At 33.9% G+C, this 16,961-nt stretch overlaps 1 long non-coding RNA gene across 1 annotated transcript in view; it reads left to right on the forward strand.

Moving 5' to 3' along the window:
• The window catches only part of LOC112163453, a 19,073-nt gene extending 9,658 nt beyond the window's left edge, over positions 1-9,415 (forward strand). Inside the window, exon 3 of the long non-coding RNA XR_002922280.2 lies at positions 9,069-9,415. This is a non-coding gene — a long non-coding RNA (uncharacterized LOC112163453). The remainder of the gene's footprint in view (positions 1-9,068) is intronic.
• The last annotated feature ends 7,546 nt before the right edge of the window (positions 9,416-16,961 follow it).

Consider the following 16,961-nt stretch of genomic DNA (forward strand, 5'->3'; position numbering starts at 1 on the left):
AAGTGGGTGTTTAAATGAAACACAAAAAAACTAATTGATCTAATTGCCCTCAAGGCATTTATCCCAACTATAATTTTATATCTCCTTTTATCAATGCATGCAGGGATCTGCAACCTTTCATACTAAAAAAGCCATTTAGGCCGTTTCTCACATATCAGAACCTAGTAGGACCCACAAAGTCTTATTTCCCCCTTTCCAAATATGTTGAACTGTTTGGCATTCATTTCATTGGTACTTTTCAAATATATGTAAGTTATACTTCTTTTATGGCATGTATTAACATTAATACAGAGAAAACTTGCATTTGATCTGATCAGAACTGGATTACAAAAACTTAGCAAAATGTAAAATGAAGTAATTAAATAGGAGTGGGATTATTTAAATTCGGTTCTTCCCACTCCTTTTCAATTAAACAATCAATCAAATTCAACTTGACTTTAGTTAATAATAATATACTAATATTTAATTAATCAAATGTGACATAATCCATTGTTTTTGTTTGCTTTTTTATTTTCTAATCAATGCATTTTATTATTTCTGTAATAAGTTGGAAAAATCTGTGTTTTATCCTGTATTGTCCATAACCTATGCTTGAAATAAACCAAATCAATCAATCAAAACATATTTTCTCTAAATATGGAATTGTTTTATACTTTTCTAAAAGTAAAGACATCCAGTGGCACTTATAGGATCATCCCACTAAAGCTCATGTTTTCCAATGAAAAGTTAGTCAAAAATTGCATTTTGATTTGTTATTTATCACCTTAAAATAAACAGGATTTTAATGGTTTACAATTTAGATGAAATAGCAAAGAACACATACAATTATTTTACTGGTATCTTCTTTTTGTGTTGCTAACAAATATTAATGTGCAGCATAAAAGAAGATTAAACAGATGATTAATTGTTTGAAATCTATGCAAAATGGTAGAGGAACGCTAGAGCACACAAAACAAAATAGTTTAATATCTTATTGTTCTGGGAGCCATACGTGTTAAAACACAACTAATGAAAATTAACTCAATGAAAATTAATATTTTTTTTAATTGTGGCAACTATGGAAGTGTAAAAAATAAGCAAGATTGGTAAAGATAAAATTAATTGAGAAATTATGTAATAATGTAATTCCAATGAATAATAGGTAAACGCATGTAATTGATATTTTTTTATTTAAAGCATGTCTGGCTTTCAGACGCTCAGCAGCGATCATGTATGCAGCTGGCAGAAGGTTGTGTTTATAAAGAGACACGCTGGACGGTGAATGTTGGTAATCTAGTCCCACCCTAGTCTGAGGTTGGTGTAGTGAAGCAAGGTCAGGGTGACAGTTGTCAAACCCCCATCCATACCATTTGGATGGAAAGTGATACCACAGACAGCTGAGACTGCTTCTGACACTCTCAGGGTTAATTTGGAGCATCTTAACATTCACCACGCACAGACGGATTTGTAATGAACGTGGAACTTGGGGGTACGGGGAAATCTCAGCGTCTGTGTCCCCTTACCTCTTCCCTCTCTGGTGCACGCACAGATGCATGGTAGGAACTATCCTTGGGCCATAGAGCGAATTCTTGAGGTTGTCTTGTAGCCACAAAGTCATGCAGAGGTCATAACTCTTTCAATCATAATCACTTAGGCATGGCCTGTTACTCTTCTGCATGTGTCTGACCCCAGCACCCACCCTGGGGCTTAGATCATAATTAAAGCCTCTTGGTGAATGTTTTCTTCCTTCACTATAGTCAGGTTGCATTTCAGTTGTTCCTTAAAATAAAAATGAAGCTTAAAGATCCCCATCTTAAATAGTTTTACACACCACTACCAGCATGAAGAGGCATTTTAGTCTGGAGTTGACAGCTGTGCTCTTATGGAACATGTCAAACTAAGCTACTATATGAACAGTTTCTATTTTATGAGTAAATTAAGTTGTTTGTTTGCTCCCCTTTTGCCACAGCAAATCCATTTAATCGCTCATTTCGTTTTGAAAGAGATTTTTACATCGAATGCCCTTCCTGACACAACCCTGTATTTCCTCCAGGCTGGGGACCAGCACAGGGATACCCAGACTTGGGCCCTCTTGGGACTACATATAACAGATAAAGTAACTATTTTTGATAATTGTCTTTTTAATAGTAAAAAATAAAAGGTATTTCATTGCTGTTAAGAGGGTCTAGAATGCCAAAATGCTAAATTTAGGCTAGAAACATTTAAAGCATGCTAAAACATGTTAATAAATTATTGGCTTTTAGTCATTTTTTTAACCCTTTAACACCAGAAATGTCTCTGGTGAAATCTAAATAGCACGCGCTCCTCGACCCTTCGTAACGCTTTTGACCATTTTCCCAATCAGAGCAAATCAGCTGATTCTGACAAAAGAAAAGTGGCTTTTCAGAACAGTTTTTCAAATATCGCAAATATTTGCGATATGCAAATGGTTACAGCGCAAAGCCTGCAGAATCAGCTGATTGGGCCATGCTGAGCATTTGGGTATCAATCCGTTACCAATCTGATACTGGTCAATATCACCGATATCAATATTTTTTATACATGAACTTCAAAATCTCAACTATTTAACTGCTGTGAATGTTTTGGTTTTTTTTATTTCCTTTTTAACTTACTTGATAAACACAAGAACAGAATTTGGAAAATATTTTCAAGTAAATGGAAAATAGTTTAATTACATAAAAGCTTCTTGAAATTAAATAAAAAGTAAAGAAGTCAATGCAAAACAGTCTACAAACCAAAAAAACAAGTAACCATACAATAATAAATAAAAATGTTTAACGATTAAAAAAACAACTGGTGTAAATATAAATAATTTGTCATTTTTTAGCCTTTAAATAGAACAATAAAATCTGGTGAAAGTAACTTGCCATAAACATCACAACAAGAGTGGAAATATTGATATCTGAAGGCCAGTATTGATCTGATACCAACTTGAGATCAATACTATCAATATTTTGGATTGATCCATCCAGCATTAATAAAAGGTCAACGATAGTGAAGGACCTAAAACATTTTATATGGGAAGCCAGAGGATTTTGGAAAAATGGCAAATACAAACATTTTATTCTATATTAATCTACATTTAATTTAATGTTATTTTGATTTTATTATTTTTGTCATTTTTAAATGAGTTTGTATTGATGTTTTCTTAATTTTTGTTGGTACTAATACTGGGTCAAAAATTGCAGTAGTATTGCTCCTGGTTGAAGGCTTATGGTAGTTGAAAGAACACCATTCTTTATATTAAGTTATTTTAAACCTTTATTTAAAATCTTATTTTAGTGATCACCTCTTTAATATTACTAATAAACGTGTTTCTTATGTTTTAGCTTTAAATTGTCTTATACAAATAAGCTTGTCTTGAGTATGGTTAGTAAATAAAAATGCTTGTGTCAGTATTATTCAAATTCTGACTGTAAACCACAACAGGGACTTACAAAATAGTGGAATTGAAAATGTGACTTCTGGGAAATCACTTCTGTAATTTAATTTAACTCAAAGAAATCACCAATTTTTTCCCAAGTTTTAATCTCAATAAATGTATGCTTTTATCCTATCCACGTTTTTGTTAAAAAAAAATTGAATAAAATGTGCTCACTCCTAAAAACTGATTTTTGAACTTGGAATGCTGAAAGATTTCTTGTTCTGTTAGCCTCTTGTTTACATTCCCCAACCCAAAAGCCTTTAATAACCACTTCTTTGGCCTCTAATCTTATCAGAAACCCTTCCAGCTGAACAAATATCTGTTCTTGTAGTGTTTGTCACACACAACATAGAATTAAACTGTTGGATTTCTTAGCTGTGCACTGCATTTGATCCCCTGAACTTTAAATTGCTTCTCTCTTTTGTGGTCCAGCTGTGAGTCAGCAGGAAATGCACTCGGAGGTTACACTCTCACTTCAGCTATGATCTGATCATTTCACTCAGACTCAAAACTGTAACACTAAAAAAAGGAGACCATAAAACAGTTCTTGAATGAAAGCAGATTTTAGGACAGCGTGAAAAATGCATGAATTCGGATAATGAGGCATTAACATGGATAAAAACTCGTTTATGTTCCACTGTTCAGAACGTAGCCTTTAAACTGCGTGACACTACACTGTTGTGGCAGCTAATATGCTTTGGATCATTGGGTCTGTAAAGACCAGCTGCCTGGCTCACTGCAGACATGCAGGCTGCAACCAAGCCAATGTCCCTCATTAGTCTATTTCTTTGTTTTTAGACTCTGCAGAGTTTATATATTCTCCTCATGTGTGCATGGGTTTTCTCCAGGAACTCCAGCTTCTTCCTACAGTCCAAAAACATCCTTTTTAGATGTATTGGTGCTTCAGGTACACTCCACCCAACCGTAAAAATGGACGGATAGCCGTTTAATTTTATTTTTGTTCTTATGATTTTTACTTTTTAACATTGTAGTTTATTGGAAAATTGCTTCCTTTTGATGTGAGTTTTTAGAGGTTATTTAAGGAACTGAAACATTTGTTCTGTTTTAGTAAATGGGATGCAGAGACTTGGTTGCAACTATGAAGCGTTATTTGCTTGCTTGTAATTGTTTTAAATAAAGCTTGATAATTTATTGCAGGTATTTGCAACATTCATCACTTAAATAGCCATATGGGTCAATTTCTCACAAACCAAAACCCAATAGTAGTTGGAAAGTCTGACTTCACCCTTTCTTAAAAATGTAACACTGATTTATATTCTTGCTAATGTAACTATTATGATAAAAATGAATAAACTAGTAGTTTTTTGCATAAATAAAACACAAAATATATGTTTTTCTAAAAATGAAATAGTTTATAACTTTTGACAGGAGCTCACATGATTTATTTTCAAAATAAAATCAACTTAATACAGTAAATGTTAGCAGTGATAAAAAAAAGCTGTACAAAGTATTTTTTTATACATCTCAGCTAGAAATTTGAAACTTTAACAAATCTCTATTAAATTAGAATGAACTAAGAGACCCTTACATATTTCTGACCATAAGGTGTGCCTAAAACCCTTGAATTTTGTTTAATAACAGACAGTTCATTTTATAATCTGGGTGCACCTTAAGTATGATTGTGTTCACTGTTGTGCTTTGATTTTCAGTGATACACCGCAGTCAAAAATCTGCTAAAATGTTCAACTTTGGTAAACTACAAAAATGCAGTTTGATGGATTGTTGGAGCATTATGGGTGTTGGAGTCATGTGCCTCACAGAGTGACGTTCTGTGCTCCAACCGCTTGTGAATGAATTGAAATAAAGCTTGATTTATCTGTTTTGTTTAGTCCAAAAACACCTTACTTTTTAAAATTAAAAACATATTATTTTTCTTCAACCAGAGAACCAAAAATGGGGGGTTCAAAGAGCCTCAAGTTGCAGACCCCTGGTTTAGTAAAAGACCCATTCCAAATATTCGTGTTTTTAACTTGTTGTTGAGCTACTTTACTCATGATTAAGGACAGATAGAAAAAAATAAAGCTTAAAATTACGTTTCCGAGTGATTATTTATTTAAATCTTTGTGACTCTGGACCATAAAAAAAATGCTGATTGAAAAAGCTTGTAGTTGTGTGGCAAAATGTACAATCATATAATACTCGTTGCACCGATAATGTTAGGTTGAGGGGCCGTAAGTTGGTGGGAGAGAGTGTAAACAAAGGGATTATGGGAAGTGTAGGCAGGCTTACACAAACAGTCATGCCCTCAACTCAGAGGCACATTTTTAATACAGAAACTACTAGAAAACTACAGTTTGTTTTTTTTGGAAGGAGGCGGGGGGGGGGGGTAAAAACAAGAAAATCATAATTAAATAACCACTGGGAATATGTTTACAGAAGACAATAAAGCAAAGAGTTTAAAAGGTTGATTTATTTCATCTAAATTCTTGTATTTGCTTCTTCCGTCAGAAGGATGTGAAAAGGATGCCATTCCCTTCTCTGTTCTCAGTTTTGGTTACAGAGATGGGGGAAGGAACCTGAAAGCACAAACCAGTGCTGGGTTTTCTTGTCTGTATGGAGATGAGGGGGGTGTTGCAACTTCCTGCCTTTATTTGCTGAAATAACCACGTTGACCCCCATATTTCAGTTTGAAAACTCCCTCTGACTCTACTGGTGTTCAAAGAGCAGCATCAGAATAAACAGTGTAACCCAACCTGGTGGCAAATTAAAGAATATATTTAGTAAATTCTGTGCCTAACAAATACGGTCCATTTGGCATCTCCCACTGTCAACTGATCAGCTTGCCCTAACGTGCTAACGTGCCTCCAAGGATTATTCATGATGCACATGTGCCTGAGCTGTATCACTGCTTTCATCACTTAGTGTCTGAACATGTTTGAAATTAGCTTCACTAACAAACACATGAAGGGCTTGTCTAGAGTCTGATTGCAAAGGCTATCAGAGGGAGGTGATAATTGAGACACCTGAGGACCTCTGTAGCCTGGTCCAGAACTGTAAAAAATAGGCGTGGCTCCACACCACATTGGGGAGCAGTGATTCTCTAGTCATTTATCTCCCATGAAATTATCAGATCTTTGAATTAAACTGGGATTCACTTCATATTTTATACACAGAAGTGATTTAGTTTTTGTTTTAGTTACATTTCAATATTTGCATTTATTTAATCAAAATACAGTGATTAACACAACATTTTTAAACAAAAAATAGAAAAATATTTTTTCTTTTTTTTTTACATTTTTATGTTCCCCATTTTTGGCATTTCTGATACAATTGGTTGTTCCTATAAAAAATAAAATAAACACAGGTACATGAGTACTATTTGTATTAACATTGTTGATTTTCCTTTATGCTTTGGGATTTGTATCTCAAAATTCTTTCAGATAAAAACAGGTGGATTCATTTTAATTTGGTGGAGAATGCAGAAAACTTTGATTTTGCTGAATATGCTTGGAGACACGTGCAATTACATTAGTTACTGAATGGGGGCAGTATTTCCCAAAACAAGCCCCTCTACTTCCTTACGAATTTACTAGAAGCATTAGGCTATTTCATACGGTGGCTGACAAGGCTCACATAAATGCAAAAGCCACAACTCAACAGAAAAAAGGTGAAGCTCCATGGTTATGATGTTTTCATTTCAAATCAAGACTGATAAAAAGAACGCAACAGTTAGATTAAAGAATAACAAAAATATCCCCAAAGTTTTATTTTTATTTATCCCCTCAGGTTAATGTTCAAAGTTTCAAGCAGCGCCAATAGCTTGAAACTGAATGAAACTTAAAAAAAAGTCAGTTATCAATTTCCGTTGTGAACAATTTCCAATGTGAACCATCTCTGCTGTGAATCATTTCCTTTGTGTTTGGGCTTTTGTCGCTTTATTGTGGCTTTTGTTATTGGGCTTCAGCTTTTGTTGTTGTGTAGGCTTTTATTGTCTTGTTGTGGTTTTTGTTGTCTTGTTGGGGCTTTTGTCGATGTGTTGTGGCTTTTGTTGTTTTGTTGTGGCTTTTGTTGTTTTGCTTTGGCTTTTGTTGTTGTGTAGGCTTTTATTGTCTTGTTGTGGCTTTTTTTGTTTTGTTGTGGCTTTTGTTGTTTTGCTTCAGCTTTTGTTGTCGTGTAGGCTTTTGTTGTCTTGTTGTGGCTTTTGTTGTTTTGCTTCAGCTTTTGTTGTCGTGTAGGCTTTTGTTGTCTTGTTGTGGCTTTTGTTCTCTTGGTATGAGGTATGACTTTTGTCTCCTCATTTTGGCTTTTGTCGTCGTGTTTCTGCTTTTATCATTGTGTTGAGGCTTTTGATGTTGTGCTTTGGCTTTTGTCGTTGTTGTGGCTTTTGTCTGTGTGCTTTGGCTATTATCATGATTTCCCTTTGTCAATGTGATTTTGCTTTCGTTGTTGTGCTTTAGCTGTTGTTGTGTTTTGCCTTTTGTTGTCTTGTTGGGGCTTTTGTCGTTGTGCTTCGGCTTTTGCTGTCATGCTTTCTGTTTTTGTCGTTGTGTTGTGGCTTTCGTCATTCTGCTTCATCTTTTATTGTCGCGTTATCGGCTTTTGTCGACTCTTGCCGTCATATCGACGGCTTCTGCATTTATGTGAGCCATTTCAGCCACCGTAATTTGATGATTTTGACGTCCTCTTTCGTTATTTTTCAAATGATTACTTTCTGCATTTTGAGAACTAGATGTTCTTCACTTGGGCTCATTTGCCAGTAACTCATGCGAAAGAGTTTGTTTGTTTGGTCAACACCAAAGGTCAGATGAGCTTTCTCAACCATGAAAAACAGACCATCAAAAAAGGTTAGAAATATAAGAGCTGGGATTTTTTAATCTGGTATCATTAGTAGGTTTTTTTAACAATAATATAGCAAGATTTTACTTATGTGCTAATATAAAATTACCGTTTTAAGAACAAGAATTAAATTATGTCTTTTATCAAGCAGAGCTAAAATGTCACTGCCCTTGACTCCAGCTTTCCTGTACTTGTAAATATGTGGATACAAGTCAACAAGATTATCACCATTTCTGGTTAATCTCTTCTGTCTGGTTTGTTCATCAAACAGAAAACTCCTCACTTTTGGCCTCGCTCAATTTCTGCTCCGTCAGAAGCAGGAAGGGAACTAAAACTTGCTAATGGATCTGAAAGAAATTCTTCTGTTTTCATGCACTTGATACAGACCCTTCTTGATTTTTTATGTTTTTTTTATATTAAGCTCAGATATAGTTTGTTATTCTAGCTTTGGGTCATCCCCCCTCTAACCTTGTGAATTCACTTCAGAGCATTTTCTCAAGCCTTCAGATATTATAAGTTAATATATATTATTAAAAAAAAGAAGGTTTTTGTGTCTTCTTGTTGAAAATTCAGCAGCGTCATTTAAAGCCGAAACCTCAGCTTATGTAGCAATGATACACCAGGGCAAGTGTTAACAGTTTGCCGTGACAAGAGCTGAGCGTGTGCCTGACGAATCTTCCATTTCTCACGGTGGGTCAGGTGCTTCTTGCATGCCCATGCACATCTCTTGTTTTTCATCGTGTCCAATAGATTCCCTCAGCTTCCCACATTTACTTTTCAGTTGTGCAATACATATGTAACTAATTGCTCACACTCCCTGTTTTTTTTTTTTCCTCGTTTCTCCCAGTGTTTCCCACACTCCATGCATCTCGGAAGACCAATCCCCCTTTGGCGTTGGTCCATGTAGCAGTTATGTCAACAGAAGGACCAGCATGCGCGTAGGCTTCATAATAAAATAATCTTTGCCCTGGGGTGCTGAAACTCTGCTGTGTCTCTTTGACAGTTTCGTGTGCCCTGAGAGAAGAAAAAAGGGGGGGATAATAGGAATCTGGCACAGACATGCACTTGAGCTGTCACTGGAGTGATGCATGTTGTAGCTAAAGCACGGGTAAAGGACAATAATGCAACTTCTCTGCATGAAAGGCCTCAAGTATTGCAGTTATATACTTTCTATGTTCTGTAAAAGAGGATTTATGAAAAGGGCTGCAATGTAAACTATTTTTAAAATATATTTTTTATGCTTTAAAGGGTCTTTGAATTTTTTTTTTTTCTTAATTTAGGAAAAAATATTGTAATGCTTTAAGTGTGTATCAAAATAAATATTTAGTATATCAATGGTTGTACAGTATACTTTTAAGAATGAGCTGAAAATATAAAATTAGTTCAGTTAGTTGTCACATAGTGATTCTCCTGCACCTTTCTGTACGTTTTTCAGCACCTAAAAACTCAATCACACTTTAAACAATTTCAACAATCTTGGTATCAAAACATTCAGCTCCTTTAAGGCATCACTGCTTGTACTTTTGGTAGTAATATTTACGTTTTTTAAGAATTTACGCAATTTATGCTATTTTTAAGCTCCATTGAAAATGAACAGGAAATTATTCAAAAGCTTTGTGCACTTTAGAATCAAATCAAAACATTCAGCAACTTCAGGATATTTCTGCTTGTACTTTTGGTATTCATAAATTCGGCAAATTTTTAAATTTTGCACAATTTATGCCCCATAGAAATGAGAAATTCTTTAATAACTTGAAACCTATGCGATATTGGTATCAAAACGTTCAGTGCATTCCTGCTTGTACTTTTGGTATTCATATCTTTCACGCATTTTAAAAATGTTTCCCAATTTATGCGATTTTTTTGACCCTATAGAAATGGACTTTGAAAAGTATGCAACATTGGTATTAAAACGCTCAGCACGTCCAGGACATTTATGATTGTACTTTTGGTATTCATACCTTTAACTCATTTTAAAATTGTTTGCAATTTTTGAGATTTTTTAAAAAAATTCTGCTAAATCTTTGTGCACTTTCTGGAAATAATGTAAGTTTGGTATCAAAACGTTCAGCCCATTCAGGACATTCTTTTCAAAGCATTTTCTGTGACCACATTCAGCATAAAGCATTCACAATAGAATTATTGCAGGTTGTGCAACTTTTCTAGAAACTAATAAATTATTTTTCTGTAAATTATAATATTTTTATTTTGGATTAAATCTGTTCTTACCAGGAGCATAGTCTAGGGACTGACGGTTGATCACTAAATCTTTCAGGGTCTTACTGGGCATGTCAACACAACTATCAGGGATTGTTTTTTTAGTTCTGTGTATTTCCACTCTTTTGTTTGAAAAGCTGAGGTTAGGCTTGAGGCCAAGACAGCGACAGCCTAGAAAAACCAGAATCACGTTAATTCAATGTAATCTTTACAAAATGGAAAAACAGCTAAAGAAGTCACATAAGGAAATATAAAAACAACAATAAATTGAGGCATAAAGGTGAAAAAAAATAATTTCTTGACTCATATTTATGCCATCAGAAATGCAACAAATTGGCGATTTTAGATTTCAAGACAAATTTTTCTTAAAAAAAACATTCACTTTTAGAGCAAAGACAGTTTGGAACTCTTTACCACTAATTGTAATGGAAAAACATTCAAATGATGTTCTTAAAAAACAAGTGAAGTTACACTTTAGAGCTGCATATGTTGTATGTTTGAGTACAATTTGAATGAGATACATACTTCGATTGTTTCATTGGTTTAGGATTAAGGTTTGGGGTTCAGGTACTCTTTTTTGTGATATTTGCCGTCATGCTTTGGCTTTTGTCGTTGTGCTTCGGCTTTTGCTGTCATGCTTTCCGTTTTTGTCGTTGTGTTGTGGCTTTCGTCATTCTGCTTCATCTTTTATCGTCGCATTATCGCCTTTTGTCAACTCTTGTCGTCATATTGACTTCTTGTGCATTTATGTGAGCCATATCAGCCACCGTAATTTGATGATTTTGATGTCCTCTTTTGTTATTTTTCAAATGATTACTTTCTGCAATTTGAGAACTAGATGTTCTTCACTTGGGCTCATTTGCCAGTAACTCATGCAAAAGAGTTTGTTTGTTTGGTCAACACCAAAGGTCAGATGAGCTTTCTCAACCATAAAAAACAGACCATCAAAAAAGGTTAGAAATACAAGACCTGGGATTTTTTAATCTGGTATCATTAGTAGGTTTTTTTTAAATAATAATATAGCAAGATTTTACTTATGTGCTGATATAAAATTACCGTTTTAAGAACAAGAATTAAATTATGTCTTTTATCAAGCAGAGCTAAAATGTCACTGCCCTTGACTCCAGCTTTCCTGTACTTGTAAATATGTGGATACAAGTCAACAAGATTATCACCATTTCTGGTTAATCTCTTCTGTCTGGTTTGTTCATCAAACAGAAACTCCTCACTTTTGGCCTCGCTCAATTTCTGCTCCGTCAGAAGCAGGAAGGGAACTAAAACTTGCTAATCGATCTGAAAGAAATTCTTCTGTTTTCATGCACTTGATACAGACCCTTCTTGATTTTTTATGTTTTTTTTTATATTAAGCTCAGATATAGTTTGTTATTCTAGCTTTGGGTCATCCCCCACTAACCTTGTGAATTCACTTCAGAGCATTTTCTCAAGCCTTCAGATATTATAAGTTAATATATATTATTAAAAAAAAGAAGGTTTTTGTGTCTTCTTGTTGAAAATTCAGCAGCGTCTTTTAAAGCCGAAACCTCAGCTTATGTAGCAATGATACACCAGGGCAAGTGTTAACAGTTTGCCGTGACAAAATGTGAATTTTATGTGTTTAAATAAGATGATTTTAGGATTACTATAAAATAGCATTGATGTTTTTCTAGGAATTTGTTATTGTACCACCACTGATACAATATATTTTAACTGAAGATGAATACAGTTACAGTGAAACAGTTTTCAAATGTTAAAAATCAAAAAATATATATTACCTGATGAGTTTTACACAAATTAAAATTCCAAAATCAGCATGAAAAGGGGAAAAAAATGTTTTTGAACAAACATTTCAGTGTTTATAAGTCTGAACAGCTTTCTTCAATTGTAAAAAAGTAAACTCAAGTGCAAAATGTAAACATATTTTACCATTTGCATCATATTTGATACATACATTTTTGAAATGCCGCTATAGTAGCATGGTCAAAACTTTCAGTTAAAGTCCCACTCCAACTATATATATTGTTTTTCGCTTTTTGGGTGCGAGCGAGACTGCTGGCGGAGAAGTTGGCCTCGATGATTTCCCAGCATTCCTTTGTTAACATTCTTTTCTACTAGTGAGTTAGAATTAAAACAGACAAGGAAGACTTTGGCCCGTCCACGGTAGTGACGGTGTAATAACATCCGCTCCTCCTGATCCAACGCAATTTGAATTAATAAATACTCATAAACAAAGTTTTAATTTTTAATTATTTTATACACCTCCTACATTATGAGAAAAATGCTACAAGAACATGCTTAAACACTGAGAAGTTGAGCTGATTTTCATAACTTTATGGCGAGAGTTTCTTGAGCTATTTTTAATCATTTTTTAAATAGACTACTTGTTGCATAGAAAGAATGCAAAATCCTTGTCATGTTTAAATTATGTGGATTAAATTTGAAACAGTGAGTAAATAAAGTGCTTTTTTCCTCATGTCAATAATTTTGCAACTTAAACTGTGGGCAAAAACTTATAAAATCAACCCAATTTAAACCAATTATATCTAATTTAATAATAATTGTTTTATGGATTTCAATCAAATGATTTGGAAAAACACATTAACCCCCCTCAAAAAAGAATTCTGTAAATTCTTTGATGTAGTGGGCTATACATAGTTAACTTAGTTTAGTTTAGATTAAAAAAATGTGTTTATGCATTATGTTAACTTGTTTATGTTCATAAAATCCTTTTTTAATGTGACTTAAAGATGTAGTAATTAGTTTCTGTTCTGACTGTGTTTTACAAAATCTAATCAATTTATTGTATGTAAAGCAGAAGGAATGCACTAATACAAGTCTTGTGATTTATATTTTAATTATAATTTTCCATGCAACTTTTCTTTTTTACATCATAAAGACAATCATGAATCACAAAGTCACACAAACTTAATTATAAGAAAAAATGGATTTTATGCTTTTATTTAGATTACCAACTCACTTCTAATCTAGCTTATAAAATCAAAATCTTTAAATCTTTACTTTAAGCTCAAATCTATAAGGTCTAATCAAGTTGAAAGACAGATTCTGTTGGAGAAAGTTTTCCGTAAATCAGGGCTGTCGGCATAGCTGTGATAAGCTGCATTGCTGTCATGACTAACATGACAAACAGAGAGTATTTATAGATATAGTAACTAAAGAGTGGAACCATATGAGCTGTTTGTATTCAGATGCTTTTTAAGTGTTGGTGTGTCGTCAGAAACTCATTGACTTGAAATCAAATTACCGGTACATAGAAACAATTCACTGTTTTTGTAGAGACTTTTCCATTGAAGATGTATTGCGTAAGAGTTTTTATTTGATGTGAAAGAAACTGGTTAGCTATTCCGAGAAGTGACCAATAGAGCTGCATTCAGATTCCAGCAGAATACGAAGAAAGAGATGGCCAATACTAATCATCAGTGTGTACATCAGTATAAACAAAAACTTGAGAAAGATCTTCTTCTTTTTATTTATTTATTTTTTTACAATTTGGTAATGTAACTTAAAACTGTAGCAGTTTTCAAGAAAAGTCCTTAAAATTCATCCAGAAAAAGACTCATATTAGATTTCTTTTAATTGCTACTATTATGTGTTTGTTTTTTAAGATGAGATAAAAATAAAAACAGAAAACAGGATTTCTACTTATTCTACATCTAATGATGTTTGAATAGTTAACTTCCTTACAGTTAAATTAATTGGGATTTAAAAAAAGTTAAAGTGACTTTTTCAACATTTTCATCTAAAAAACAAATTCTACAACATTTTACCATGCAATCATTTAAGACAAGAAAACTTAATACAGAAGGAAAAAAAGGCAATTGCAGTATTTGGTGGATAAATCAAATAAAGGAAAATTAAAAAGAGCTTATTCTAAGAGCATGAAATGCATTTCTGTAACAAGGGAAAATTATGACTACAGCTTGGGGACGCTGAACACACCAGAGAAAAATCTTTACTGAAAGCTAAGACGACAAACCACATACAGGAACCCCACAGCAACAGCAGGATATAAATAGAAAATTTTAAAAAAAATCTACTTTTTTGTCATTAACCAAGAATTTGAGTGCTTTCTATCTGCACTGTTTATCACTGCACCTGAGTTTATTTTCTTAGATAGACTTTACTTCATATAAATCGTGTTTTTGATGTTTTTAACATGTTCTTGGAGAATTTTTTTCATGATGGTGGACATAAAAAAAGACAATTAAGATTAAAAGTGTGTTCAAATTGTTATGAATCGGGAGCAGATGAAAAAATGCTATTTTAAAAAGCTTAGACACAACAACTGACAAGCCACAAGTCCTGTGCTTCGCTTCATTCTAACCCACCCACTTGCAGACAAATAGATCCATGCCAATATTGATCTTTATTTTTGTTGCACCAGAATAATGCTAAGTTAGGGTTGTGAGGGGCTGTAAGCTAGTCAGTGTAAACAAAGGAATGATGGGAACTGAAGGCAAGCTCACTCCACACCACCTACAACTCCAAGGCTAAGACTCGTCAGGTCCTTTGCCAAAAAAGGTCTTGACCTTCCCAGGTAACTAGCTTAGCACTTAAAGAAGAAAAAAAGAGTCTGAGAACTGGTCATGTTCAGTCTTGCTGAGGGGTTGTAAGACTTGAAATGACCTTATGTGAGTCCTGTGACCTAAACGGCCTCACAGCCCCACCTTGTCGACTCTAAGAAGCCACAGCCTGCTAATAGACATCATGTGAAGAGGGGAGAGTGGATTCAGTGGGAGAATATTAAGAGGAGACATTAAGACCTCACATTCCTTCTGTCTCCATCTTTAACCACCCTAAAAACACATGGATTGTGATAAGGAACCTTAGTTTAATAAGCAATAAAGTGAAGTACCAAATGACATAAAAAATGTGTAAAGTGATTCCTAATTTGGTTTGGAAGCTTTTTCACCCATAATTCAAAGTGATGTGTAATTTTACAGGATACAAACTAATCGTTTATTAATTTCAAGAACTATTCATTTATTAATTTTAATTTTACATGTGATAACTAAGTTTTCAGTAATAAGCAGCTTGAGCTACCAATCTGAGTTTGGAAGTGTCAGAACTGCACAGAAAGGCACTGTTGCATGTAACTGAAAAATAAATACAAGAAACATTTCCAAAAGTAAAAAAATATATATAAATTTTGAAAAGCTACAAATTAAAAACTATACTAGAAAAAAACCGTCTCATCTTTTAAAGTTGGAATAATGTCTTAATCTTTCAGATTATGGGAATTTACTTTAATTATATGTATTCTACGAATTTATGAAAATGTATTAGGTACATGTTTGTGACAACTAAAATGTGCACAAAGTGCCAGAATTATACAAAATGTTTACTTAACTGGAAGTATGCTGAATGTTTGCTCCCATTTATTATAGTTGGACAAATTGCAGCAACTTCTCTAAATAATTGAAAAAACAAACGTTTTTGTAATGTTTGCCGAGAAGATCTGGATTGTCCACTGTAAGATAGACATTTTAATGTTTGAATGGTTAAAAAATAATGGACAAAAACAGTATTAAGTGAGCATGTCCAAAGTCTGGCCAGTAAAATTGCTACTGGGTTACAGGCTATTGCTAAAAAATAGGTTTTATGATTTTTTTTAAGTCTGTAATAAGTTTTAAACTTGTGTCAATACCTTTGTGTGACCCGTCTTTCTGGCCCATTTCCAAAATCTTTTTCTTTTCCTTTTGGCTTTTCCCATTAGGAGTCGCCACAGCAAATCAGCTTCCTCCATCTGACCCTGTCTTCTGCATCCTCTACTCTAACATCAGAAACTTTTATGACTTCTAACACTGGGTCCAACATTCATGACTCTCCGCTTCTCTCTCTCTCTTCCTACGAACACACCTTCCTCCTCTTCTTTGACCAGCATCCAATTTCCACCAGCACCCTTTTGATGAAAACAACCAATGGTGACCTTTGTTAACCCAGGCCTGGACTGATCCGGTATGGATGTAGGTCTGATTCGCTTATTTGGTTTGGAAACAATTTTACGTCAGATGCCGTTCCTCTGTATTAAGCCAGGCTCGGGACTGTCCTGACTTGGACCTCCATGTGGTTACATTTCCAAAATGTTAACTGTAAATAAAAAAGAAAAGCTAACAGTGAGGATTCACCACTTCAAAGACAATGGAAATATGCATTTTGCAAAAAGAGAGACTTTTTTCAAGGAGTTCAATGACAAAAGGCAGACAAAACATGCTGACTAGGACAAACTAGGAATGAACGATGCAAAAAAAATGACAGTAATTTTGGTAAAAACGTATGTTTTCTATGTGAGAACATTACAATCAAATGTAATTAAAAAAAAATGCTATAAAACAATAAGAAGACAAATAGAAAATAATAAGATAGTTTTTTTTTTAAATGAACAAAGCACAATATTTACACCAAATGTGATTTTATTTCATTTATTTTGAAACAAAATTACATTCACCTATTCATTATCTTTTGAATAAACTAATAAAATGTGACCGATGCTTATTTCAAAAGTTCA

Source organism: Oryzias melastigma, linkage group LG12, assembly GCF_002922805.2.
Source record: "Oryzias melastigma strain HK-1 linkage group LG12, ASM292280v2, whole genome shotgun sequence".
In the NCBI taxonomy this organism is placed as follows: domain Eukaryota; kingdom Metazoa; phylum Chordata; class Actinopteri; order Beloniformes; family Adrianichthyidae; genus Oryzias; species Oryzias melastigma.